The 14,209-nt window shown below is 47.2% G+C and overlaps 1 non-coding gene across 1 annotated transcript; it reads left to right on the top strand.

The window, feature by feature from the left end:
* Window positions 1-1,271: 1,271 nt before the first annotated feature.
* trnar-ucu (transfer RNA arginine (anticodon UCU)) lies at window positions 1,272-1,344 on the top strand. The gene has a single exon. It is a non-coding gene; the product is annotated as a tRNA-Arg (tRNA).
* The last annotated feature ends 12,865 nt before the right edge of the window (window positions 1,345-14,209 follow it).

Below are 14,209 nucleotides of genomic sequence, written 5' to 3'. Positions count from 1 at the left end.
CCACTTCCCTGCCCTCTCCCCGTAACCCCTAATTCCCTTATCTGCTAGGAAAATGTCTATCTCCATTTTAAATTTATTTAATTTTGCAGCTTCCACAGCTCTCTGGGGTAGCAAATTCCATAGATTTACTACCCTCTGAGTAAAGAAGTTTCTCCTCATCTCAGTTTTGAAAGGGCAGCCCTTTATTCTAAGATTATGCCCCCTAGTTCTAGTCTCACCCATCAGTGGAAAAAACTTTTTTACGCAGCGAATGGTTAAGATCTGGAATGCGCTGCCTGAAAGGGTGGTGGAGGCAGACTCAATCTTAACTTTCAACAGGGAGTTGGATAAGTATCTCAAGGAAAGAAAATGATGGAGGGAAGGTCATTGATGAAGCAGCTGCAGATGGTTGGATCTAGGACACTGCCCTGAGGAACTCCTGCAGCAATGTCCTGGGGCTGAGGTGATTGACCTCCAACAACCACAATCCAGAGTAACTGAGAGGTACGCTGGATGTATTTCCGTGGAAATGTTGGAGAATCGTTGTGGGGCAGAAAGCGGTGGTGAAGTTGGAGGCCACCATAAGATGCAGAAACGGTGGAGAAATGGACGTTGGCCCAGGAGAGTGAATTTCTGGCCAGGACCCAGACAGCAGCAAAATAAACCAGTGGGACAGTCACAGACTCAGCAGGAAACAGCAGCGATGGGGGATGGGCTGTAAACTGGACAAAGTTACCTTCAAACTGCAGCAGCTGAATAGAAGATCAGAGTCACAGCAGTTGAGTCTTACAGTGCATTCCAGTGGAGCCCAGTGGAGCAGTGTAGTATTGATGGCAGAGAAGGCCAGGAATTGGGAATCAAATTTGAGCAAAGTTTCAGGGCTCACTGATGAAAACAAAGAGCGGGCAGGGTCGGGGGATGGACAGTGGGCACGGTATCTCCCTAAACATCTCCGCCTCGCTGCCTCTCTCTCCTCCTTTAAATGTACCTTAAAACCTACCTCTTTGACCAAGGTTTAGGACTCCTGTCCTAATATCTCCTTATGTGGCTCGGTGTCAAATTCTATTTGATAATCGCTCCTGTGAAGCGCCTTGGGACATTTTACTATGTTAACGGCGTTATATAAAGGCAAGTTGTTGTTGTAGTTGGCTCTGGTATGGCGCGAGCAGTGACAGATATGATGGGTGAAAATAGCTCCCATCTCTGCTGAACTTTCGAAGACTCTGAAACGGAGGCAGATGTCACATTTCGGAGCGGTCAATTGCCCTCAGGCGGGTTACATTCTGTATTCAGCCCCAGTGGCCTAATGGATAAGGCACTGGCCTTCTGAGCCAAGGATTGTGGGTTCGAGTCCCATTTGGGGTGATGTGTTTTTAATGATTGACACAACGGTGGTTTAGGCGGGGCAAGTGGTGGAAGGTGCTGCCAGGCGGGGAGGCTGCATTAAGGAGGATTGTATTATCACCTGTAGCCAAGATTCCATCAAGGCCGCAAGGTCAATGCAATCATCCACAATAAGGAGGGAGAGAGAAGACAGGCCAGTTAGCCTGACATCAGTCATCGGGAAAATGTTGGAATCCATTATTAAGGGAGTGGTAACAATGCACTCAGAAAATCATATGATTAGGTTTTTGTGAAAGGGAAATTGTGTTTAACACATTTATTGGAGTATTTTGAGGATGTAACTAGCAGTATAGATAAATGGGAACCAGTGGATGTCGTATATTTGAATTTCCAAAAGGCATTCAATCAGGTGCCATGTGAAAGGTTTTATTTTTATTTGTTCCTGGGATGTGGGCGTCGTTGGCAAGGCCAGCATTTATTGCCCTTCCCTAATTGCCCTTGAGAAGGTGGTGGTGAGCCGCTGCCCTGAGGAACTCCTGTAGCGATGTCCTGGGGCTGAGATGATTGACCTCCAACAACCACAACGCTACGCAAGATAAGGAATCCTAGGGTTGGGGTAATATATTAGCATGGATAGAGGAGTGGTTAACAGATAGAAAACAGCGGGTAGGGATAAACGGGTCATTTTCCGGTTGGCAGGCTGTAGCTAGTGGGGTGCTTGGGCCTCAGCTATTTACAATCTATATTAATGACTTAGATGAAGGGACCGAGGACAATGTATCCAGATTTGCTGACGATACAAAGCTAGGTGGAAAAGTAAGCTGTGAGGAGGACACAAAGAGCCTGCAAAGGGATCTAGACAGGTTAAGTGAGTGGGCAATAAGGAGGGAGATAGAGAATAATGTGAAGAAATGCGAGGTTATTCACTTTGGTAGGAAGAATAGAAAAACAGAATATTTTTTAAATGGTGAGAAACTATTAAATGTTGGTGTTCAGAGAGATTTAGGTGTCCTCGTTGTAAACGGTTTTTGATCCTTGCCCAATTGCTAGATGGACGGTTCAAATCGCCCCCGCCTTCCGAAAGTTCTATACCCGGGAATTATTATTCAGAGTGTAAATGGAATAAGTCACGGACAGGAATGCTTTGGTGAAAAATCAAACTTATATTTATTTGGTCTAACATACATTGGATAAAACATGCACTACTAAATGAAATCACTATCTCTGTGGAGAATAGAATCCAGATTACAAACAACATACATACAGTACACAACTGGGGCCTATAACAAGCAATAATTCCCTTGTTGCTATGGTGGACTCTAACTCCACCCCTACCAACGAATTACCCAGTCGCATAAACCCCTTCGCCTGGCTGAACTAAATGAAGCTCCCATCCTTGGAATAGCCCAAAAGCTTCACTTCTGAGGAAAACCCTGAGCCCCTTTCACCTCACCCAGCTTGCCTGGGATATCTGGTTACCGGCTTGGGTCACTCGAGACTATGCTTACCACCACACACAGTTGGTCTCGATCGCTTCGCTCAGTGGCTTCTTCCTCTGGTACTTCTTGTTAGGTCGATCTTGGTGGAGCGAGGAAGCGAGAGAGAGAGAGAGAAAGAATGGTGGAAAAGGATCTATCTTTATAGGAGTCTTGCTACCCCTATCTTTCCCGCCAATCTTTAAAATCCTTTTGTTTCTAAGCACTCCGGTGCTTAATCAGTGATGGGTCATCATCGGACCCATGAGTATTCTGTGATTGGATTAATGGCCCTAAGTCTGGGACATATATTTCGGTCTTTGTGTTGGGAAAAACAGGCTCCTCTTCAGCTGGCTGAGGTCAGTGGGTTCATTGTTCTGCTTCTCTTCTGAGATGGAGGTGAGAAGTGCTTTTGCATATTAGAGTGGCTTTCTAATAAGTTCAAGTTCAATGGCCCCCTTCCTTTTTCCAGGACTGTCGGGCGAACCCATACATTCTGGATGACTGACAGTTCTTTTGTCACAGCCAACTGCCATGCGTTCTCTGGAGTTTTAACAAACCAGTCCTCCACGCACCTGCACAGGGCGATCCCACCACAGGGAAAACACCCTCAGCCCATAAAGTCCACAAAAATATTCTCGACTGAGTCCATTCTTCAAACAGAAACTTTGCGATATCGTCATCGTACAGGAAACACAGACAGTTAGCATGCAGGTACAGCAAGCAATTAGGAAGGCAAATGGCATGTTGGCCTTTATTGCAAGGGAGTTGGAGCTCAAGAGTAAGGAAGTCTTACTACAATTGTACAGGGCTTTGGTGAGACCACACCTGGAGTGCTGTGCACAGTTCTGGTCTCCTTATCAGAGAAAGGACATACATGCCTTAGATGCAGTGCAACGAAGGTTCACTAGATTGATTCCTGGGATGAGAGGACTGTCCTATGGTGAGAGATTGTGTAGAATGGGCCTATACTCCCTGGAGTTCAGAAGAATGAAACATATAAGATTCAGAGTGGGATTGACAGGGAAGATGCTGAGAGGCTGTTTCCCCTGGCTGGAGTGTCTAGAACTAAGGGATATAGTCTCAGGATAAGGGGTCGGCCATTTAAGACTGAGATGAGGAGGAATTTCTTCACTCAGACGGTTGTGAATCTTTGGAATTCTCCACCCCAAAGGGCTGTGGATGCTGAGTCGTGGGGTATATTCAAGGCTGCAATAGATAGAGATTTGGACTCTAAGGGGAACAAGGAATATGGGGTCGGGCAGGAAAGTGGAGTTGAGGTCAAAGATCAGTCAGGATCTTATTGAATGGCGGAGCAGGCTCGAAGGGCTGTATGGCCAACACACAATCCCTGGCTTAGGAGGTCAGTGCCTTATCCATTAGGCCACTGGGGATGAATACTAACAGCACCCCACCTGAGGACAATTGACCGCTATGAAATTCCCCACATTTCCCAAATCTTGGACAGTTAAGCACTGAGGGAAGCTATTTTCACCCATCATATCCGCCGCTGCTCACGTGCCATGCCAGAGCCATCTACAGCAACAACTTGCATTTATATAGCGCCTGTAATGTAGTAAACCATCCCAAGTGGCTCACAGGAGCGATTATCAAACAGAATTTGACACCAAGCCACATAAATAGATACTAGGACAGGTGACCAAAAGCTTATCATAGAATGGTTACAGCACAGAAGGAAGCCATTCGGCCCGTCGGCCCGTGCCGGCTCTCTGCAATACCACTTCAGCTAGTCCCACTGTCCCTGCCCCTTCCCCGTAGCCCTGCAAATGTTTTTCCTGCAGGTACTTATCCAATTCCCCTTTGAAAGCCGTGATTGAATCTGCCTCCACCAGCCTTCCAGGCAGTGCATTCCAGATCCTAACCACTCGCTGAGTGAAATAGTTATTCCACACGTCGCCTTTGGTTCTTCCACCAATCACCTTAAATCTGTGTCCTCTGGTTCTTGACCCTTCCGCCAATGGGAACAGTTTCTCTCTATCTACTCTGTCCAGACCCCTCATGATTTTAAACACCTCTATCAAATCTACTCTCAATCCTCTCTGCTCGAAGGAGAACAACCCCAGCTTCTCCAGTCTATCCACATAACTGAAGTCCCTCATCCCTGGTATCATTCTCGTAAATCTTTTCTGCACCCTCTCTAAGGCCTTCACATCCTTCCTAAAGTGCGGTGCTCAGAATTGGACACAATACTGCAGTTGAGGTCGAACCAGTGTTTTATACAGGTTGAGCATAATTTCCACGCTTTTCTACTCTATACCTCGGTGGCGGGACATATTGAGAGAGTGGTTAACAAAGCATATGGGATCTTGGGCTTCATAAATAGAGGTATTGAGTAGAAAAATTAGAGAAGTTATATTGAACCTTTATAAAGCGCTGGTTTTTCTTCCTGGATATATTGCATCCAGTCCTGGTTGTAATGTATGTACCTTTAAGGGGAGAACTACTTTTTACAGCTCCTGTATACTGTAGTACCGGCAGTGACCACACCTGTATATAAACCCTGAGTAGTGATCTGTACCGTTAGTTCTAGAGTAACCCTCATTCAGTAAACACCTGTTGAATCGTTCCTGCAGTCTGTTGTCTGATTATTGAAGGACACAACATTCAGATACACGGACCTAACATTGGCGACGAGCAGATTCAAACCTACCTGCAACTCTGCATCACCTCCCAGGGATTCGCTCCTGGAGAACAGTAGAAGAAGGCCGAGTCCAGAAGCACGGGCGTCGACCACGGGAAACTCCCCAGTCATCCAGCGGAGATTTGAGCATCGCAGGGGAGGCTGTCGAGAGCCAGGCTTGGCTTTCCAGTCACGGTGGTTGATGGGCCTTCAATAACCACAAAACTAGAAGTTATAGACTTAAACAAGTTGGCTTTTAATCACTAAGATCAGAGCTAACATCTCAACACGCCGACTAGTTCACAGGAATGAGTCATACAGATCCTAGGATCTTTATGTAAGAGAAGTCAGGGGCGGAGCCAAGAGCCAAGACCTGGAACCTCCCAGGTTAGTCAGGAAAGAGGAAGTGAAACTATACACAGTGGGGGAGGGTAATATACATGAGTGCAAAATGAATACAGGATCAAGACAAACAGATTTCATTACATTCACCCCTTCTATAGATTTAGTCCATCGGGGTGATGTTTCTTAAAAGTTGGTATAAGTGAGTCTGTCAGGAGGTTTTGCAGTTCTCAGTGATCGGCGCAAAGCCGGTTGGGGTGCCTCTAGGGGAGTGGATTCTGGTTCCTCCGCTGTCCGGGCCTCCGCAGTGTCCTCCAGGTTAAAGTTGGGTATTGATACCTCTGGGCGTCCTGTCTCTTTGTAGTGTAGGTCTTCATCGGGTAGTCTCCCATCGTTCTCTCCGCTCCCCAAGGGAGCGAGGCCTTTTATGGAAACAGTGTCCTCTCGCCCGTCAGAGTATTCGATATAGGCATACTGAGGGTTTGCATGGAGGAGCTGTACCTTTTCCACAAGGGGGTCCGTTTTATGGCCTCTCACGTGCTTCCGCAATAGTACTGTCCCCGGAGACGTCAGCCACGTGGGTAGAGATATGCTCAAGGTGGATTTCCTGGGGAAAACGAACATCTTTTCGTGAGGGGTAGCGTTAGTGGCAGTACATAACAGAGACCTTATGGAGTGGAGCACGTCTGGGAGGACTTCCTGCCAGCGGGAGGTCGGAAGGCCTTTTGACTTTAAGGCTAACGTGACAGCCTTCCAAACAGTAGCATTCTCCCTTTCCACTTGCCCATTACCCCGGGGGTTGTAGCTAGTGGTTCTGCTAGTGGCTATCCCCTTCGAGAGCAAGAACTGGCGCAGCTCGTCACTCATGAATGACGTCCCCCTATCGCTGTGTATGTAGTTCGGCATGCCAAACATGCAGAATCGATTACAGAGACACTTGATGACCGTGGCACTGGTCATGTCTGGGCAGGGAATGGCGAAGGGGAAGCGGGAATATTCATCAATGATATTGAGGAAGTATACGTTACGGTCGGCAGAGGGAAGGGGTCCCTTGAAGTCCAGACTTAGGTGCTCGAATGGCCGTGTGGCTTTGATAAGGTGTGCACGGTCAGGCCTGTAGAAACGAGGCTTGCATTCCGCACAGATGCGGCAGGCTCTGGTCATTGCCCTGACCTCCTCGATGGAGTGGGGCAGATTGCGGGACTTTATAAAATGGTATAGTCGGGTGACCCCTGGGTGACAGAGGTCGCTGTGGAGACCCTGTAATTTGTCCGTATGAATGCTGGCATACATTCCCCGCGATAGGGCGTCTGGGGGTTCATTAAGGGCTCCCGGCCTGTACATAATATCATAGTCGAACGTGGATAGTTCGATCCGCCACCTGAGTATTTTGTCATTCTTGATTTTCCCCCTTTGTTTGTTATTAAACATGAAAGCCACCGACCGCTGGTCGGTGAGCAGGGTGAAACGTTTGCCGGCTAGGTAGTGACTCCAGTGCCGCACTGCCTCCACTATAGCCTGTGCCTCCTTCTCGACAGAAGAGTGCCTGATTTCAGGTCCCTGAAGGGTTCGGGAGAAGAAGGCCACAGGTCTCCCAGCCTGATTGAGGGTCGCAGCTAAGGCAAAGTCTGACGCATCGCTTTCGACTTGAAAGGGAATGCATTCGTCCACTGCACACACTGCAGCCCTTTCAATGTCCTGTTTAATACTGGTGAAAGCCTCCCGAGCTTCAGCTGATAGTGGGAAGGATGTCGATTTAATGAGGGGTCGGGCCTTATCAGAGTAATTGGGCACCCATTGGGCATAATACGAAAAAAATCCCAGGCACCTTTTTAAAGCTTTGGGATTGTGTGGCAGGGGCAGTTCCTTTAGGGGGCGTAATCGATCAGGGTCCGGTCCAATTACCCCATCTTCCACCACACAGCCGAGGATACAGAGACGGGTTGTGTTGAAGACACATTTGTCTTCGTTGTAGGTTAGATTCAGCTTTAGGGCAGTTTTTAAAAATCTCGCAAGATTTAGATCGTGATCTTGCTGGTTGTGCCCGCAGATAGTGACATTGTCCAGATAGGGGTAGGTAGCTTGTAGTTTATTCTCGTCAACCATGCAGTCCATCTCACGTTGGAAGACCGAGACCCCATTTGTTACCCCGAAGGGCACTCTGAGAAAATGGTAGAGGCGCCCGTTCGCCTCGAAGGCGGTGTATGGGCGGTCCTCCATTCTAATGGGGAGCTGGTGATACACGGATTTGAGGTCGATAGTCGAGAAGACTCGGTATTGCGCAATCTGGTTGACCATTTCTGATATGCGGGGTAAAGGGTAGGCATCCAGCTGGGTATAAATATTAATAGTCTGGCTGTAGTCAATTACCATCCGTTTCTTTTTGCTATTTTTAACTATGACTACTTGGGCACGCCACGGGCTGGTACTGCATTCAATAATGCCTTCCCGCAGGAGTCTGTCCACTTCCGCCTTGATAAAGTGTCTGTCTTCCAGACTGTACCGTCTACTTTTGGTCGCTATGGGCCTACAGTTCGGAGCGAGATTAGCGAATAAAGAGGGCGGGCTGATTTTTAAGGTTGATAGGCCACAGACTGTGAGTGGCGGCTGGGACCCGCCATATGCTAGCGTGACACTTTCGTGGTGGCGCTGGAAGTCCAGGCCCAAGATTACATTAACATAGAGTTCTGGCATCACGAGGAGTTTAAAATCCTTGTAGTTCGTGCCTTTTACAGTCAGTGTTACCACACAGTAGCCCAAAATGTCCGAAGTGTGGGGCTTAGCAGCCATAACAATTCTGCTCCGTGTAGGGGTTACCGTTAATGAGTGCCGCCGTCCCAGGCTAGGGTGGATAAAACTCTCGGTACTCCCACAGTCAATTAAACATTTCATTAAATTCCCATTTACCTGTATGTCCATCATGGATTTTGTCAACGGGTGTGGCCTGGATTGATCCACCGTGATCGAAGCCACTGTTGGGCCCTGGGCGGCCGTTGAGTCGGGAAAAGATGGCGGATCCCAAGATGGCGGCCCGCACAGCACGCACGAGGCGGTGACGCAGTTGGAAATCGGATTCCCCCTGCAGACTTTGCTAAAATGCCCCTTTTTCTTACATTTGAAGCATGTAGCGTCCTTCGCTGGGCATCGTTGTCTGGGGTGCTTGGCCTGGCCGCAGAAGTAGCATTTCGGGCCTCGAGACATTGCCGCTGTAGTAGGACTCCTGGGTGAACTTCTGTGTGGGGACTCCGGCGGCGTAGAGCTGGTCTGAGACCTGGATGGGGAAGATGGCTGATTCCAAGATGGCGGCCCCCTCGGCGCGCACGAGGTGGTGAGGGCCGCATGGCCGGAAGAATAAGAGTCAGAGTTTTTCTGGGCCACGTCCAGCGATCGCGCAGTGGCCACTGCCTTTTTTAAGTCCAGGACCTCCTTCTCCAGCAGTCTCTGCCGGATATAATTTGATTTGAGGCCCGTGATGAAGGAATCGCGGACCAATTCGTCAGAGTACGCGTTGCCATCACGGCCTTGCAGTTACAGTCCCGGACCAGGTCCTTTAGGCCCTGTAAGAAATCGTCCATTGATTCCTCTGGTCGCTGCCTGCGTGTAGCCAGCAGATGTCTGGCGTACACTTCGTTTACCGGCCTCTGGTATTGGGCCTTCAGGATAGTGATGGCCTCCGTGTAAGAGGTGGCGTCCCGGATGAACAAATAAATCCGATGACTTACGCGAGTAGTCAGTAGACTCAGTTTATCTACCTCGCTAGCGGATGAAGCACCCGCGAAGAGTTCGAAGCATTTGAGCCAGTGTCCAAATTGATTTGATGCTTCAGCAGAATGTGGATCCAAGTCCAGAATCTCTGGTTTTAGGAGTCGATCCATCCTCGTGTTCTTTAGTGATTAAAATTGATGGGCCTTCAATAACCACAAAACTAGAAGTTATAGACTTAAACAAGTTGGCTTTTAATCACTAAGATCAGAGCTAACATCTCAACACGCCGACTGGTTCACAGGAATGAGTCATACAGATCCTGGGATCTTTATGTAAGAGAAGTCAGGGGCGGAGCCAAGAGCCAAGACCTGGAACCTCCCAGGTTAGTCGGGAAAGAGGAAGTGAAACTATACACAGTGGGGGAGGGTAATATACATGAGTGCAAAACGAATACAGGATCAAGACAAACAGATTTCATTACAGTGGTCCAGCGAAACGGGCTGGCAACAGGTACTGCGCAGGCCCTTCCCGGACAGCGGCGTCTAGAGGCGACCGACGGCACAGAAAAAGGCCGAGCAGCGTCGATGGGGGAGAGAGAGAAGGTAGAGCGCACAGAGCACAGCCGGTGTTCAGGACCGAGCGGCGTCAACAGGGGAGAGAGGCGAGAGAGAGCAGAGCACAGCCGGTGTTCAAGGGCCGAGCAGCGTCAACGGGGGAGAGAGGCACGCAGGAAAATGCGCAGAGCGCAGCCGGTGTTCAAGGGCCGAGCAGCGTCAGCGGGGAAGAAAGGAAAGCGCAGGAGACGCCATTTTAAGCCGCAGCGGGGAAGAAAGGAAAGCGTGGGAGACGCCATTTTAAGCCAGTCTAACCACACCCAAAAATGCCGAAGAGTGGCAGTATCACAGCGTTCGACAATGAAGTCGAAGACTGGACGACGTATGTCCAATGCATAGAAGTATACTGCAAGGCGAATGAAGTGCCAGATGACAAGAAAGCGCTGGTATTGTTGAATTCAATGGGTGCAAAAACATATGGCTTACTACGAAACCTAGTAACCCCAGAGAAGACACTCGGGAAAGGCGCTATCCAGAAAGGATCAGGAAGCCTCCCCAAAGACTGAATTTATAAGTAGACTATTTTCAGCTAATGTTGCATGTTAAAAGTGTTAATTGTAATTAGTTTGATATTTAATTGTTAAATGAGTGTTATGGGCTGTTAATCTAAAAGGGGAGGAATTGTAATGTATGTACCTTTAAGGGGAGAACTACTTTTTACAGCTCCTGTATACTGTAGTACTGGCAGTGACCACACCTGTATATAAACCCTGAGTAGTGATCTGTACAGTTAGTTCTAGAGTAACCCTCATTCAGTAAACACCTGTTGAATCGTTCCCTGCAGTCTGGTTGTCTAATTATTGAAGGACACAACATCAAGATACACGGATCTATCACTGGTCACCACACTTTAGGAAGCATGTGAAGGCCCTTGAGAGGGTGCAGAGGAGATTTACCAGAATGGATGGGGGATCTTAGCTATAAGGACAGGTTGGAGAAGCTGGATTTGTTTTCATTAGAGCAAAGGAGGTTGAGGGGTGATTTGATAGCGGTGTACAAGATTATGACGGGTTTGGAGAGGCTAGACGGGGAAAGGCTCTTCCCACTAGTTGATGGCACAAGGACTAGGGGACACAGATTTAAGGAATTGGGCAAGAGATACAGGGGGGATGTGAGAAAACTTTTTTACACAGTGGTGATGACCTGGAATTCGCTGCCGACGGAAGTGGCGGAAGTGGAGACACTCAATGTTTTCAAGGGGAGACTGGATAGGCACTTGAGGGAAATAAACTTGCAGGGCTATGGGAATAAAGCGGGGGAGTGGGACTAGAACATAAGAACATAAGAAATAGGAGCAGGAGTAGGCCAATCGGCCCCTCGAGCCTGCTCCGCCATTCAATAAGATCATGGCTGATCTGATCCTAACCGCCAATCTACTATCACAGAACTATCTCCTGAATCTAACAGAATTAGACACATGAAATAGGAGCAGGATCAGGCTACACGGCCCCTGGGCCCGCTCCACCACCCACAGGGCCATGACCGATCCGAACCTAGACTCATGTCCAAATTCCTGCCCGCTCCCCGTAACCCTTAATTCCCTCTACTTCTAGGAAACTGTCTATTTCTGTTTTAAATTTATGTAATGATGTAGCTTCTACAGTTTTTTAGGGCAGCATATTCCATGGACCGACCACCCTCTGAGTGAAGTAGTTCCTCCTCATCTCAGTTTTGAAAGAGCAGCCCCTTATTCTAAGACTATGCCCCCTAGTTCTAGTTTCACCCATCATCGGGAACATCCTCCCCGCATCCACCCGATCCAACCCCTTCACAATCTTATATGTTTCAATAAGATCGCCTCTCATTCTTCTGAACTCCAATGAGTAGAGTCCCAATCTACTCAACCTCTCCTCATATGTCCATCCCCTCATCCCCGGGATTAACCAAGTGAACCTTCTTTGTACTGACTCGAGAGCAAGTATGTCTTTTCTTAAGTATGGACACCAAAACTGTATGCAGTATTCCAGGTGCGGTCTCACCAATACCTTGTACAACTGAAGCAATACCTCCCTATTTTTATATTCTATCCCCCTAGCAATGAAAGCCAACATTCCATTGGCCTTCTTAATCACTTGCTGCACCTGCATACTAACCTTTTGAGTTTCGTGCACCAGGACCCCCAGATCCCTTTGTACTTCAGTATTTTCCAGTTTCTTGCCATTAAGATAATAATTTGCTCTACGATTTTTCCTGCCAAAGTGCATAACCTCACACTTTCCAGTATTGTATTCCATCTGCCAAATCTCTGCCCATTTACTTAGCCTGTCTATGTCCCCTTGCAGATTTTTTATATCCTCCTCACTCACTACTTTCCCTCCCATCTTAGTATCATCTGCAAACTTTGATATGTTACACTCGGTCCCCTCCTCCAAATCGTTAATATAGATTGTAAAGAGTTGGGGACCCAGCACTGACCCCTGCGGAAGACCACTAGTTACTGATTGCCAGTCTGAGAATGAACCATTTATCCCAACCCTCTGCCTTCTGTTAGATAGCCAATCCTCTATCCATGCCAGAATATTATCCCCAATCCCGTGATTTTTTATCTTAAGCAATAATCTTTTGTGTGGCAGCTTGTCAAATGCCTTTTGGAAGTCTAAATACACTACATCCATTGGTTCCCCTTTATCCACCCTATATGTTACTTCCTCAAAGAACTCCAGCAAATTTGTCAAACATGACTTCCCCTTCATAAAACCATGCCGACTTTGTCCTATTAAATTATGATTATCCAAATGTCCTGTTACTGTCTCCTTAATAATGGACTCCAACATTTTACCTACCACAGATGTTAGGCTAACCGGTCTATAGTTTCCAGCCTTCTGTCTACTGCCCTTTTTAAATAATGGTGTTACATTAGCAGTTTTCCAGTCTGCCGGGACCTTTGCTGAGTCCAGGGAGTTTTGGAAAATTATTACCAATGCATCCACAATCCCTACCGTCACTTCCCTCAAGACCCTAGGATGTAAGCCATCAGGTCCAGGTGATTTATCCGCCTTGAGTCCCATTATTTTACCGAGTACCACTTCCTTAGTGATTTTGATCGTGTTTAGCTCCTCCCCCCCATAGTCCCCTGTTTGTCCAGTGTTGGGATATTCTTAGTGTCCTCTACTGTAAAGACTGATACAAAATACTCATTCAGTATTTTTGCCATCTCCATATTTCCCACCATTAATTTCCCGGTCTCATCCTCTAAGGGACCAACATTTACTTTAGCCACCCTTTTTCTTTTTATATAACTATAAAAACTCTTACTATCTGTTTTTATATTTTTTGCTAATTTACTTTCATAATCTATCTTCCCTTTCTTAATCAATCTTTTGTTATTTTTTGCTGTCTTTTAAAGTTTTCCCAATCCTCTATCCTCCCACTAGATTTGGCTAGCTTATATGCCCTTGTTTTTAGTCGAATACTATCCTTAATTTCTTTACTTAGCCACGGATGGCTGTCTTTTCTTTTACACCCTTTTTCTGACTGGATTGCTCTAAAGAGAGACGGCAAGGACTGGATGGGCTGAATGGCCACCATCTGTGCCGTTATGACTCGATGACTCTACAACTCCATTCATGAAGCCCAGGATCCTGTAAGCTTTTTTAACTGCTTTCTCAAGCTGCCCTGCCACCTTCAATGATTTGTGTACATACACCCCTTGTTCTGTCTGTTCATGCACCCCCTTTAGGATTGTACCCTTTAGTTTATATTTCCTCTCTTCATTCCTTCTACCAAAATGTATCAGTTTTCTGCGTTAAATTTCATTTGTCATGTGTCCGCCCATTCCACCAGCCTGTCTATGTCTTCTTGAAGTCTATCACTATCCTCCTCACTGTTCACTGCACTTCCAAGTTTTGTGTCATCTGCCAAGTTTGAAATTGTGTCCTGTACAAACTTTACTCTGGCTGTGCAGTTTGGGTTTCATTGATTACCTACCGTAGTGTTCGGGCCACATGGGAAGAATGGGGTGAATCGATTCATTAGCCACCCAACAATGTGCATTTTAAATCCTAATCAAAGATTTTCTGTCTGCGGTGAGAATAATTTGCCCTGTAAATAATTATTTGGCGGTCACAAACTGACCCTTAAGTCTCATGATTTTCACTGCTTTGTATACA

Source organism: Somniosus microcephalus, chromosome 28, assembly GCF_052327205.1.
Source record: "Somniosus microcephalus isolate GS21.2 chromosome 28, FLI_Smic_1.0, whole genome shotgun sequence".
NCBI classification, from domain to species: Eukaryota; Metazoa; Chordata; class Chondrichthyes; order Squaliformes; family Somniosidae; genus Somniosus; species Somniosus microcephalus.
This window is presented reverse-complemented; position numbering and strand designations above follow the sequence as displayed.